Source organism: Meleagris gallopavo, chromosome 1 (assembly GCF_000146605.3).
Source record: "Meleagris gallopavo isolate NT-WF06-2002-E0010 breed Aviagen turkey brand Nicholas breeding stock chromosome 1, Turkey_5.1, whole genome shotgun sequence".
Classification (NCBI taxonomy): Eukaryota; Metazoa; Chordata; class Aves; order Galliformes; family Phasianidae; genus Meleagris; species Meleagris gallopavo.
In genome coordinates, this window is record NC_015011.2 from 20,709,549 (window position 1) to 20,722,043 (window position 12,495).

Sequence of the window (12,495 nt, forward strand, 5' to 3'; positions counted from 1 at the left end):
TTTTTTTTCCTCTAAGTTCTCTAAATACATCAATTTATAGGTCTTGAAATGACCTATGGGAGCTGTATGCTGCTTACCCAGAAGTAGCAAGGAGAAAGAGGAAATCAAAGGAATCAGTGAACTGACAAACGGAGATAAACTGGGATCTAAGGGCATGGATTTGTCACTTGTACTTGTCATGTTCCCTGCCAAAGTTACAAAAAGTTTCAGCTGGGATAAAGCAATAGTGCACCATATGCTGCAATTGGTGCTCTTATCTATAGGTTGATGTATCTAAAACTCATCATTTAAATGTTTTATACATTAAAAAGTCACTATTTTTGACACAGAATGAAACATCTCTGAAAGAACAACTCAGATAAAATGAAGATTCGATCTGATATATACTGGAAAACCAAAGCAGCACAAATGGAAGCTTATCTGAATATATATCACAGTGGAACTTTACCCAGAAGCACTGCTCAGTGAGAGCTGAACTGCATCTGTTCTCCTGTAGTAGTTTTGGAAAGAATCAGAGATAAGTTGTCAACCACTTTACATCATAGTAACATGTTTTGGGCAGGAGGTCAGAAGGCAACCACTGTTTTTTGATTGCCTTTAGATAGGATGCAAGTCAAAGACATTAGGTATACATGACCAATGGGGCTATTGAAAGGTGCTGCCAACTGTCTAAGTTAAAAAGCAGTAGTACCAGCAGTAGCAGTCGCTTGGTTGGTACACATCCACAGAGATCCAGCACCCTGCAGCAGGACTAGACCATGGTGGGACAGTCATTTACGGTCTCCAGGGCTTCACCATGACTCAGGATGCTCTGATCCCACATCATTCAAGTCTTAAATGGTGGGAATACATCCTATGTGGGGCTTAGGACAGACCTCCAAACAGGAATCAGTATCCCTGCTATACATGCACAGCTTAGAAAACTGGCTTTAGATTTCAAGACACTAAATGGAGTAGTTCTTTTCTTGCAGCAACCCGTGCTTCTCCACTTCCACTCCCTACAACAAACCTAAGAAACAACCAAGTGTTCACTGATAAACATGGTGGGTTTTTGGGGGAATATTTTATTATTATTACTATTGTTGTTATTATTATTACTATTATTATTATTATCTTCCATAATATTTCACCTAGAAAGTCAGAAGGATAAAGAGAACTCAAATGGGATTTTTAGTATATTGCTAATCTGACTGAAGCTCAGTGCTAAAAGCAGAACCCCAGGCCTCTCCTAGGAGAGCTTAGTAGTATCATATCCTACACATTTCTGTCCAGTAGAGAGGAGTTAGAGAAGTTTCTACAATTGATATCAATTTAATAAAGCTTCATAAAAATCCTTCTTACATCTTCAGTGGAAGAAATTGCTTTGAAGTACAAAGTACATCTTTGAGACTTCTTGTTTCAGTTCCTTAGGATTAATGAAGCATCAGAGATGAGCAGTGCTGTTTGATAGTTCATTCATAGAAATGCATGAGTTCATACATCCTCCTCATTCGAACCTATGGATGCTGACTGCATGGCTTGCCACAGCCTGTGGAGTGGGTGCAATTTCAAAAATATTGAGCGGATTAGGATAAATTAAGGAGAAGGATTTTTCAAAATCACATCCATAAGAATGAAAAAATCATTAAAATCTTTAAAAATGTGAAAGAGAACAGTAAATGGATGTTACTCTGTTTCACTGTATTATACAAGTGTATCAAGGCAAGACATAGAGCAGCATTTAGAGGCAGCAACATGGCACTTAGGACAATACTTCACACATTTCCTTCTAGTGGTCTAAAAGTGCTTTGGTATCATCAGCTTAGTTAAGGAGAGAGATAGTTAGATATTACCTCCAAGCAAAAAATTTCTAGCTAGTAATTAAAGGGTAGACTTTCACTCCAACTTACAAACAGGCTGCACTTTGGTTCTAGCAATAGTGGATTGTTTCACTTCCTGAACACACCAGACAGAGGAGAAAAGTTAGATTTATTCATTCTTCTCACACTTTGAGAGAAACTGATCCCATGAAACCTACTCTCCACTCTCTTCCTTGACACTATAGTCTGACTAAATTTATCTTAATCAATGGTGTCAGAAAGGCAGTCACAGTCCTGCTTGCAAGTATCAGTTCATACCCTATAGTTAGGTAAGAAATATGGGTGCTACTGGCTCCTCTTGTAACAAAAGGAGAGAGACTGGCTCTTTCGAAGACAATTCATCCTGTCTTAAATCAGAATCATACTCAATAAATGTCAGAACAGCACATCAGATATATATATTCTAGCTTAGACACTGCAATTGCATGTCCAGAATCAGGTTTGATTAATTTGATTCTTAAAGGGAAGTTTGTCCAAAGTCTGAAGGAAATATTCTTTTAGAGCTAGACGGAAACAAACAAACAAACAAACATACAAACAAAAAACAACCAGATACAATGATCTGAAACTCACAATTTGCGTTCCAAGAAAAAATTAATTTCTTAAAATGTATTTTTGTTGTGCATCGGAAAAACAGCGAAAAAATTTCCCTTCTAATTTAATTACTTGTAAGCAATTATCTCTAATTTCTTTAGTCAGAGTTAACATCCTCATGTTTTTTCTTCTTCATCATCTGTTCACTACAAGAAATTCATGTCTATATTATGTTTTACATTATTTGTTACATCATCAAATTGAGATAATAAACTCCCTGGGATAGTAGCTTTGTCATTTTCTTTCAGGAAGCAGATGGTGAAGCTGTCAGATTATCACTTACTCTGCACCACTGATGATGTCTCTTTACAGAGAAGACCATTAAGAGAGCATTTACTACTTCCAGGAGGTGACTTACTGTGACTGTGTAGCATTTTCCTTTTTTGTATCAAGGAAAGTATAAACACTCAATGGCATAGCAAAACTGAAGTCTTTTTCTGCCAACCACAATAGTAGTAATATATAATCCAAATTTTTGGCTAATCATTAGTCCATTTCCTAATTACTGATCACACTGACTCACAATATTCAGTCTAAATACCATTATTCTGTGTCTATTCTAATCTAACAAGGGAAGTAACTGTGCTGATAGCTTTATTTGTAAATTGTTTCAGAAGAACTTTCCCTGTGTCATCAACAAGTCATGGGAACTAGGGAAATGAATGCAATGAGACACTGAATTTTCCAAAATAATTTTCATCAACACTTTGATCTTACTCCTTTACACTACAACATATTAACATATTAAATCTAAATCTAAATTGGATGTCAATATAGCTCCAAATTTAATCATCGTGAGAGCTTCATCTGATTTCAATGATAGCTTCTTGCTGTACAAGTAATAATAGCATTATACTGCTGTTTCTAATTAACATAAGAAAATTAAATTCAGCTTTCAAAAAATATCATCTAGAATAAAGAAAAAAGCCACAAAAATTGTAATCCACCTTTATTGACTTCCAATATAAAAGCTGCTACTGATTGAAATTTAAATATTTTGAAAATATTCTTATGGTATCTTGGATTTGTATATGTATAATATGGTGGAATTATAGTTTGAATACAATGTCACTACTATAGATGTTTTACTTGATTACTGCCTGAGACAAAATTTGCCACATGAATATGTATTTGACTTATGCAAATATTTTCATTTCGTTCTGTATATGTTTGTTTTGTTTTGTTTGAACTACAACATAATTTGTTTATATTATCAGCTTTCAAATCAACAGGAAGGAATCAAAAACATCAAAAGATGTAGACTTTGTAGGTTCTTCCTTTGAAGGAGGGCTTCAAAATATGTATTTTTAAATTCTCAACATTTCTTTCCATACTCCATTCCATGCATCTGACAGGATCTTGCTGTTTGCTATGTGTTTTGTTTGTTGGAATTTAATCAATTCTGTTTTCTGTGGCTGTTCTAAATATGAGAAAATGTAGTTTTTTTCTGCCTGTTCTTTCAGAACTTGCACCAGTTTCAAGATGATTGCATGAATACATAGTCTCTGTTTTTATAAAATTTAGAAACCAGGTAATAGGAGCAGGGTAGTTATAAATTCACTTAGGTATATCAGCTGTATATATCAGTTGTAAGTATATCTCAATCTTGGAAATAGAGGAGGATACACATTTAAAATGACAAGAAGCAAGGGGATGGTGATAGTGGGGAAACTTCAAGGAAACATATGTTTATGTGAATTTAAATTAAATTCCTAAGTTGTCATTTCTATAAATAAGCAGACCCTGAGTAATTTTGCTTGCTAAGGTTTCAGTTTACCACCCTAATTTGTTTTAAATTGCAAGGCACCAAATTCCAGTGAGACAATTCTGTATTAATGAACAAATCTCCTGCTTGAGAAACTTCCTGCTAGGACTGGATAAGCTGGAGAAAGCTGCAAAGAGTGTTTTGTCACCAAAAATCTCTCCATGTGTTACAAACATTCTGACAATAGAAAGTTTAAACACATCTCCATGGTAATGTGAAGGTATCACCACAGAAGTAATGAAAGATAAAAACATGTAGATAAGACCCATTACTCTGTCAGGACTCAGTAAGTCATTTTACAGAAGAGAATGACTGTTGTAAGTCAAGAGAACCAAGAGTCTCTACTCTAATAACCAAGAAACAACAAACTTTCAGATAGGACTCTGAATTACATGCATAGGAAGACTGCAGGAGAAGGAGGTGAGAAGGAAGGAGGGGATTGAACAGATGGAGTAGATACTGCAAAATACAGTATTGATGCTATTTTCAGAGGTTTCTTTCAAGACCAAACTTTCAAGTTTGTTTCTAATCTTGAAATTATAGCTTTTACTAGATGAAAATAATACACTTCCAAAAGATCATCAACCCGATCTTACACAGCTGCTATGGACCATAAAACTGTTATGTCTCCAGGTCTGTTGTCCACCTTCTAGAAAATAAGGAAACAGAGATTCTGTGCTGCAGTATTTTTAAAATCAGTTCTGTCTTCAGTCCCATATGATCTAGTTGTAGAACTGTCATGAATGGTCATATTTGCCCAGGGAGGTGATGGAGTCACCAACCCTGGGGGTGTTCAAGGGGTGTTTAGATACTGTGTTGAGGGACATGGTTTAGTGAGAGTTATTGGTGATAGGTGGACAGTTGTACTGGATGATTTTGTAGGACTTTTCCAACCTTGGTGACTCTATGATTCTATGATTTCTCACCTGATAAAAAATAAATGCAAAAGCCCCTCAGTTAAAGAGTCCCTTTTTTTAATGAGAGCTTATCATCTAATAATTTCACGTGGTATCCTCACTGCATATATTGGCAGAAATGGAGGATGGTTATTGTCTACTCATATTTTCTAAATCTTTCATAAATTGGTAGATCTCACATTTCACGTACTCCACTTGTTTTAGCAAATCTGTAGTTGACCCTTTTGCCTTCACTTGTGACTTTCCAACTAGTTTGAAATAGAGTAAGCAGAACAGCCCACTGTTATGTTAGCTGGAGGTACTTCAGGGATTCATGCAGCAAAATAGCACAAGACGTTTTGTCTCCATTTTTTTCCTAATAACTCCAAATTTATCTGCCAGTTTAATCTCCTAGTGTTTAGAGAACAGATATTTTCAGAGAAACATTCACATTGATTCAAAGACCATATTCCCGAGAGGTAACAGTTAATTTAGAGCATGCCAAAGTGTAAACACGGCTAAGGTTGTTTTTTCCCTGCTGTATATTACTCTGTGCTACTCACAGTGAATTATATCCAACATTTTGTTGCTAGTCATTCTCTATTGAAAATTTTAGAACTGACTATCCTGAATATTTTGTATTACATACAGTTCATTGCCATTTTCAAACTATGGAGACCTGGAAGCAAGAAAAGAAATAAATATACTTCCTCTTTCTAGAAGTCCTAAACAGTAATTGGTTAACTGTCAATAACCACTTCGAAAAAAACAGTCATTCAATTTTTCTATTTGATTTTTAAAAGTTTCTGCAAGCCCTGACATGTGGACACTGCTCTTATGGGCCGTTTTTCTTTCCATTCAAAAGGGATTTTTACTCTGGAGATCAAAGGGTGGCAACAAGAAATGATTAACTGAGTAGCATAGATGTAGCCTTCTTTCAGTTCCTTATTTCCATATTCTTCAAATTTTTAAAGGGATTTAGCTGCTCTGGGGCTCTCATAGGGAGTTACCTAGAGCCCAGTGAGGTAATATAACATTACACTCTGTGTACATTTTCTTATCTGCCTTTCTCTCTTAGGATTCATGGTTCCATTAAACATATTCTAGGTGTTCCAAATCAGTGCCACTTTGATATTTACTTGACTTGTTTTTGCATGAGGTTATATATACAGATGGAGAGGATACAGCCATGGGTAAATATCAAGAGCATACCAGAGGTCTTTCATTTTTATTCATAAATTATTACATTAATATTAATAGAAAACAACATCTTGAGGCCCGCTACCATATATTTCCTGTTATTGGTACTAGTGAGGCAGCTATGTCCAAAATTAAATACACACCATTTCCCCAAGAGGGATAAAACAAATAAAATCTCTATATTCTGTGCCTAAAATAATGCATGCCAAAAACTATGAATTCCAGATATTTTGAGTTAGCAATAAAAAAAAAAAAAGAAAACCAACCAAAAAAACACATAAATACTTACTAAACAAAATGTTTAATAGCAGGAAAAAAATTAAAACATAAAGGTGTGACCTCTTAGATTATATGGACAGAGTCTCCACGAGTAAAATGAATTAAATCAACCTTGGGATAATTACTATTATAAAATACATACTTTTATGAGCTGTATGTAATATATATATAAATATTCATATATATATAAATTAAAATACATGTACATTATTTAGCAATCATTCCTATTTGTCCCTTTACTAGTCAAAGAGCCATTTTAGACTATTCCAGGATATTTCAGAGCTTATCACAAATACTCTAATTTATAATCTCAAAATATTCTGATGGGTTCCTTCAGGCAGGCAGTGATGCTAAGCTTACTCCTCTCTCTCTGACATTGCCATCGTTCTTGAAATCTTAAATATTATTCACTTTCCTAGACACATCACATGCACTCTAATTCCATCTACTTCATCCCAGTGAGTCAATCTCTGTTTTTGTTTTTTTTTTAATCAAGTAAAGTGAAATATAAGAAGCAATTCCACTAATAGAGTTTAAAGTTACTTTTTTTCCTCTTTTTTGACTGAAAACTCATCCTGTTGCTTTAGTATACTAACTCATGGGATTTCCCCACATCCACCCACAGAAACTAATCCTCCCCAAGCTACTTACTGCTCTGCTTACATCTACTGTCAGACTTCTCCCTTCCTTAGTTTCCTGCTCTCTTTCACTCTCTTCCACACCTTTCCTGCTTCTATCTTTGGTGACCTCATGACATTATCATCCCCATGACAATGCCCTAGCATTTTTTTTTTTAATTTATTTTTGAATTCCAACCTGATAATTCTTACCAGCCTTATTCTAGAATCTATGTTTTGTTGCTTTTAAAAAGTGATGGAGGGAGTATATCAAATGTGAACTTAACCTCCTATCTCCCTGTGATGAAGGTTGCCCATACTTCCAGGTATTTGGAAACTAAAGAACAAATCTGAAAATTGAGATGTTAATTAAAACACTTCATTGAGACTGATACTTATATGACACGCTGTTCACTGCATTCAAAATCATTGTTTATGGTGAGATGATATTTTGCCAATCAGTGCTCATTAATACTGCAATATGGCCTAATATGGTGTCCCTAATCAAAAGCCAGAGTATGTTTGAATGGAAAATGGGTTGTTTTTTGTTCATATGTGTACTTTTAAGTCATTTAAGGGAATGAAAAGCTTCAGGTATGCTCTAATCTGTATCGAGATAATCGGTGACACTAAATTATTGTGCCAGACAATATCAGTGGTGTAATTTATAAGTAGTCAAGAAATATGCCAAGGAATTCAAGACAGCACAATATTAGAATATAAACTATGTGAATAAAGTAATCACACTGTTTCCAGATCTCCAAAATCCTTTTCTTCTACGTACTGTCACCCTCAATATTCAGTAGTCAAACAAGAAAATGATCTTTTCTTCAAGATTTTTATTATTATTTTTATTGTGATGAAAAATGAATGGGAATTTTAATCACACACGCACAAACACAAAAAGAGGTATTTGCAAGTGCTTTGGTGTAGAAATAGAATGGGCTTTCTAGACATATACAGTATGCAATTGTGGTTTATCACAGCATAACACAGCCGTTCACTCACATCCTCCTCTCAATGGGATATAGGAGAGAGAACTGGAAAAAAAATGTAGATCTCATGGGTTGAGGTAAAAACTATTAACTAAGACAGAAAAGAAAGAGGAAAATAATAATAACGTTAGTAGTACATACGTGTGTTTACAAAACAAGTGGTGCGCAATGCAATTGATCACCACCTGCAAACCAATGCCCAGGTAGTCTCTGAGACAATTCCTCACAGATTTATTCTTCAGCATTATATTTAGGGTATGGGATATCCCTCTGGCCAGTTTAGGTCAGCTATCCCAGTTCTGTTCCCTCCCAGCTCCTTGTGCCACCTTTTTGTCAGGAGCTCGTAAGGCAGCACAAGAAGTTGAAATGTCCTTGGCTCAGTGCAGCACTGCTGAGCTGTGTGATAAGTGTGTTATCAACAGTTTTTCTCCTAAATCCTAAAACCTAGCATCATACCAGCCACTATGAAGAAAATTAACCAGATTAACCCCAGATAAAACCAGGACAGTAATATTCTTAAATTATTTGTATACATCCAACTGCAGCAACAAGCTATTTAATTCGGGGGGGGGAAACCAACAAAAAACTTTCATTGACTGACATTCCAAAAGGAGGATTGAGCAAATAAAAATGTGTTCAATTCAGAAGTTCAGAGAGAAAAATACACCTCTTTAGTACACATCTCTTAAGTGCAGTCTTCAAGGGTTGATAATTAGAACATCTATCCATTCCTCTTCAAATACTTTTTCAGAGATGGTAGCAATGATGTTTCATCAAACCAGGAAAAATAAAAAATAAAAGGTACTGAGAAGGACAAATCTACCTTTTTTCATTCCTAATTCAGGAGAATTCAAAAGGGAACTGAAATTTAAAGCAGATGAAAAATTGTTACTTGATTTGGTTGGTCTGAGATCAATTGACTCAATTGTTACTGAGTGTAACTAAATGTGTGATATTTTAAAAAGAGATTAGGGAATGGGATAGGTATTATATATTGGTCTTTTCTTCTGTGTATATTCTATGCTCACCTGTGTCTAGAGCTGACTCTTTAACTTGGTAGATCTGACAGAAAAAATCTGCTTTTATAAATAACATTAGAAATGTAAACTCTACTCATCTGCCCCCAGAGTTTTCTTAGAATTGAATAGCAACATATTTCCCAGTGTCACAAAATACTTTCTGAATTGTGAGCCCTAGAGTGAGCACATCAAATCAATAATTGCTTAAGCATATGTGTAATTAGCCTAAAACAGCATACCTATTTTGAAACTACTGCATGAATTCTTAAAAATAGTTAAGTGGTCTCTAGAGCATTTCATCCTTTCTATCTCTTCTGTACACTGCTTTCTGAAGCACAAAAAATGTTCATCTTAAAATTAACTCATGCATCTGAGTCTAAACATACTCACCGTTTGAATCACAGCATATTTTTCTCTAAGACAAAGATAGTTTTTCCTTTTTGTGTAATTATATAATTGTAATTATATAACACTTAATACAACATCAGATAAGATGTTCCATGATGTGACCTTCAGATCTGTGGTGATATATTGCATAATAAATTAAGAGAGTATGTAAGGATTGCTTGCTGGACACATTTTCAAATAAAAGTAGAAAAGATCACCAAGTGAAGCCACAAATCCACAAAACTACAAACTGAGTGGTTCTTCATGCAAAGGTTTTATGGAACAACTCTGATATGAATCCAGCCATTAAGAAAAAAAAAAGAAAAGAAAGAAAAGAAAAGAAAAAAAGAAAAAGAAGAGTGGAGGAGAAGGGAAATGTATTGAAGTAGATATGTACTTCCATATTTTCAGACTAATTTTGCCAGGGTTGTTTTTTGTTGTTATTCTTTGATTATTTATTTTTCCCTTGAAATTAACTGAATACTTAATTTTAAATTGCTGGAATAACAGGCAAAAAGGCAGGAGCTTCTTAATGTTCCATCAAAAAGCCTGTTCCCAGGCTTTCTTTGTTTCTCAGTGGATAAGAATGTAGTTACATTCCCTTCTTGTCTCATGCTTTAAATTCTACTGATATTTCAGAAAATAATTGATTCCAAATAATATTTATTTTCTCAATTGTGTTGTGTTTGGTTTTAGTTTTATTTTATTTTTTTATGATGACACATTATGCTGGTCAGAACATATTATCCTTCCTTACCATACAAAAAAGTTTCCTTTTTTTCTGCTTCATTCTTGCTGAACAAAGAGCAACCTTCCATATCAATGCCTTATTCACATGAATGAATCAATTACAACTCAGTTATAAAGTATAGTAAATAACTGTAATCATGTATAAGAAGTTGTTCATGTTTGTTTTATGAATTTTTTATATCTGTGGATGTAAGTTAATTGGACTTGCTTCATTGTTTTCTGAGCTGGGTTAAGTTTGCAAGCTGAGTGTTATTAACCATCCAAACCCTTTATGCCATAAAATAAACTGCACTGATTTACATATTCCTGTGGGCTACATGATGACTCCTGGCACTTATAATGTAACATTCTGAAGGCTTCCAGCTTTGGTGACTCCTGGTCATTCATTTTTCGTTTTCATGGGCTACAACTCTCCACAACAATCTTTTTCTCTTTTTCCCCAAAATCATACCGGAGACATGCAATCATTTTTTTCTTTCTTTCTTTCTTTTTTTTTCTGATGCATTTGTTTCTACTTTTCTACTGTTTTCTTTGAAACTGTATTTTATTTGGTCTATATTACTCTTCTGAGAAATCTCTTTCTCTGAAATCTGACTGGATTACAAGCAGAATATATTTGAGATTTACTATTCTATAATCCGGTGTGAAAGATTCTCGACTTTTGTTTCAGCATAGCTTCGGTTAAAATTTAAAAAGTCTTACAAACTTGTATTCGGGATTTCCACTTTTTTTAAATCATAGAAGAAATTTTTATTTCCCCCAGAAGACTTGCTAATATCAGTGTATATCCTTCAAATACAGTTACAACTATATGTTAAAGTTACTGATCACAATCACTGAATCTCTGATCTATACAGTATGAATAGAAGATCAAAAAAGAGCAAATTAGCAACAGATTTCAGGTAATATACAGAAAACGGACAAGCTTAAGTGTACGCATATACCAGACATTAGCAGTTTTCAAAAATAAAAGAAGTCACAGAGCAAAAATAAATGCCATAAATGCAAATACTGCCTTCAAATATTTTGGAAATACATTCTATATATCAACTAATTTATCCATGTATCTCAACTCCTTCCCTCTTTTAAGAATGGACTTAAGAAAAGTCACAGGATCTTGAAGAGTAGACAGTGATCATCAGATAGTGATAACTCCTTTGGTATCAGGACAGGGCTGCCTCATCCTGTTAATGAACAATTAATCATTAGGAAAATGAATTTGCAAAGTAAGCTTTTCCAAAGTATCAGCAAATAATTGAAAGCCTTGATTATTTGTGAAATACTATATATCAACATAGATTTGATTATACAATTCAATGCACTTAAGAATTCCTTTAATATTAAAAACTTTTCAAGTATTTATATATATGTATAATATAAATATATTTACAATATGTGTTCATTACATTCATTGTGTCCACTTCCCAAGACATTTAAACAGATTAGGAAATTAATCCACAATGCAATATTCTTTAAAGGTCATGCAGTGAATGGGAGGCTGAGTTGAGAAAGAAAGCTGCATTAATGCTTGCATGTCATAGCTCAAAAATCCTCAGATAAAAACTTTGAATTAAAGAACTGAAGAAATAATGTTACTCTAAATTATTTTTTTAACTTTATTTATTTATTCTTAAAGGAAACAACCTGTACAACCTGTATATCTACTAGCATTGTTTCTTGTGGGTTTTTTTGGTTTTTTTTTGACTGGTGTCTAATGAGTAAAAGGAATGCTTTGAAAATATTAGTTTAAACTTGAATGTGAAGCAATAACTTCAAATTAGTCCTCTGATGTTTTAATATGCATCAATTGGAAAGAAAAACACTACTGTAATTCAAAAGTCTGATGACAAGAAATCTTTGTTCATCATTATGAAAACTGACAGAATTATCAACAGATATTAAATAGCTTAAAGAAGCAAATACAAAAGAAACAGACTTATTTAAAATATCCTCTGTTACTTCTTAGGGGATTATTTTGTTTGATGTTTTAAAGTCCAAATGGAACTGAGTTTCTGTGGATAATCTCCATATACAGTAAGATAACTATAAAAAAAAAGAATTGGCTTTAAATATCTATACGTTTTAGGATCATTCTACAGAATTGTAATTTATTGTATAATTATTGTTTTAGATT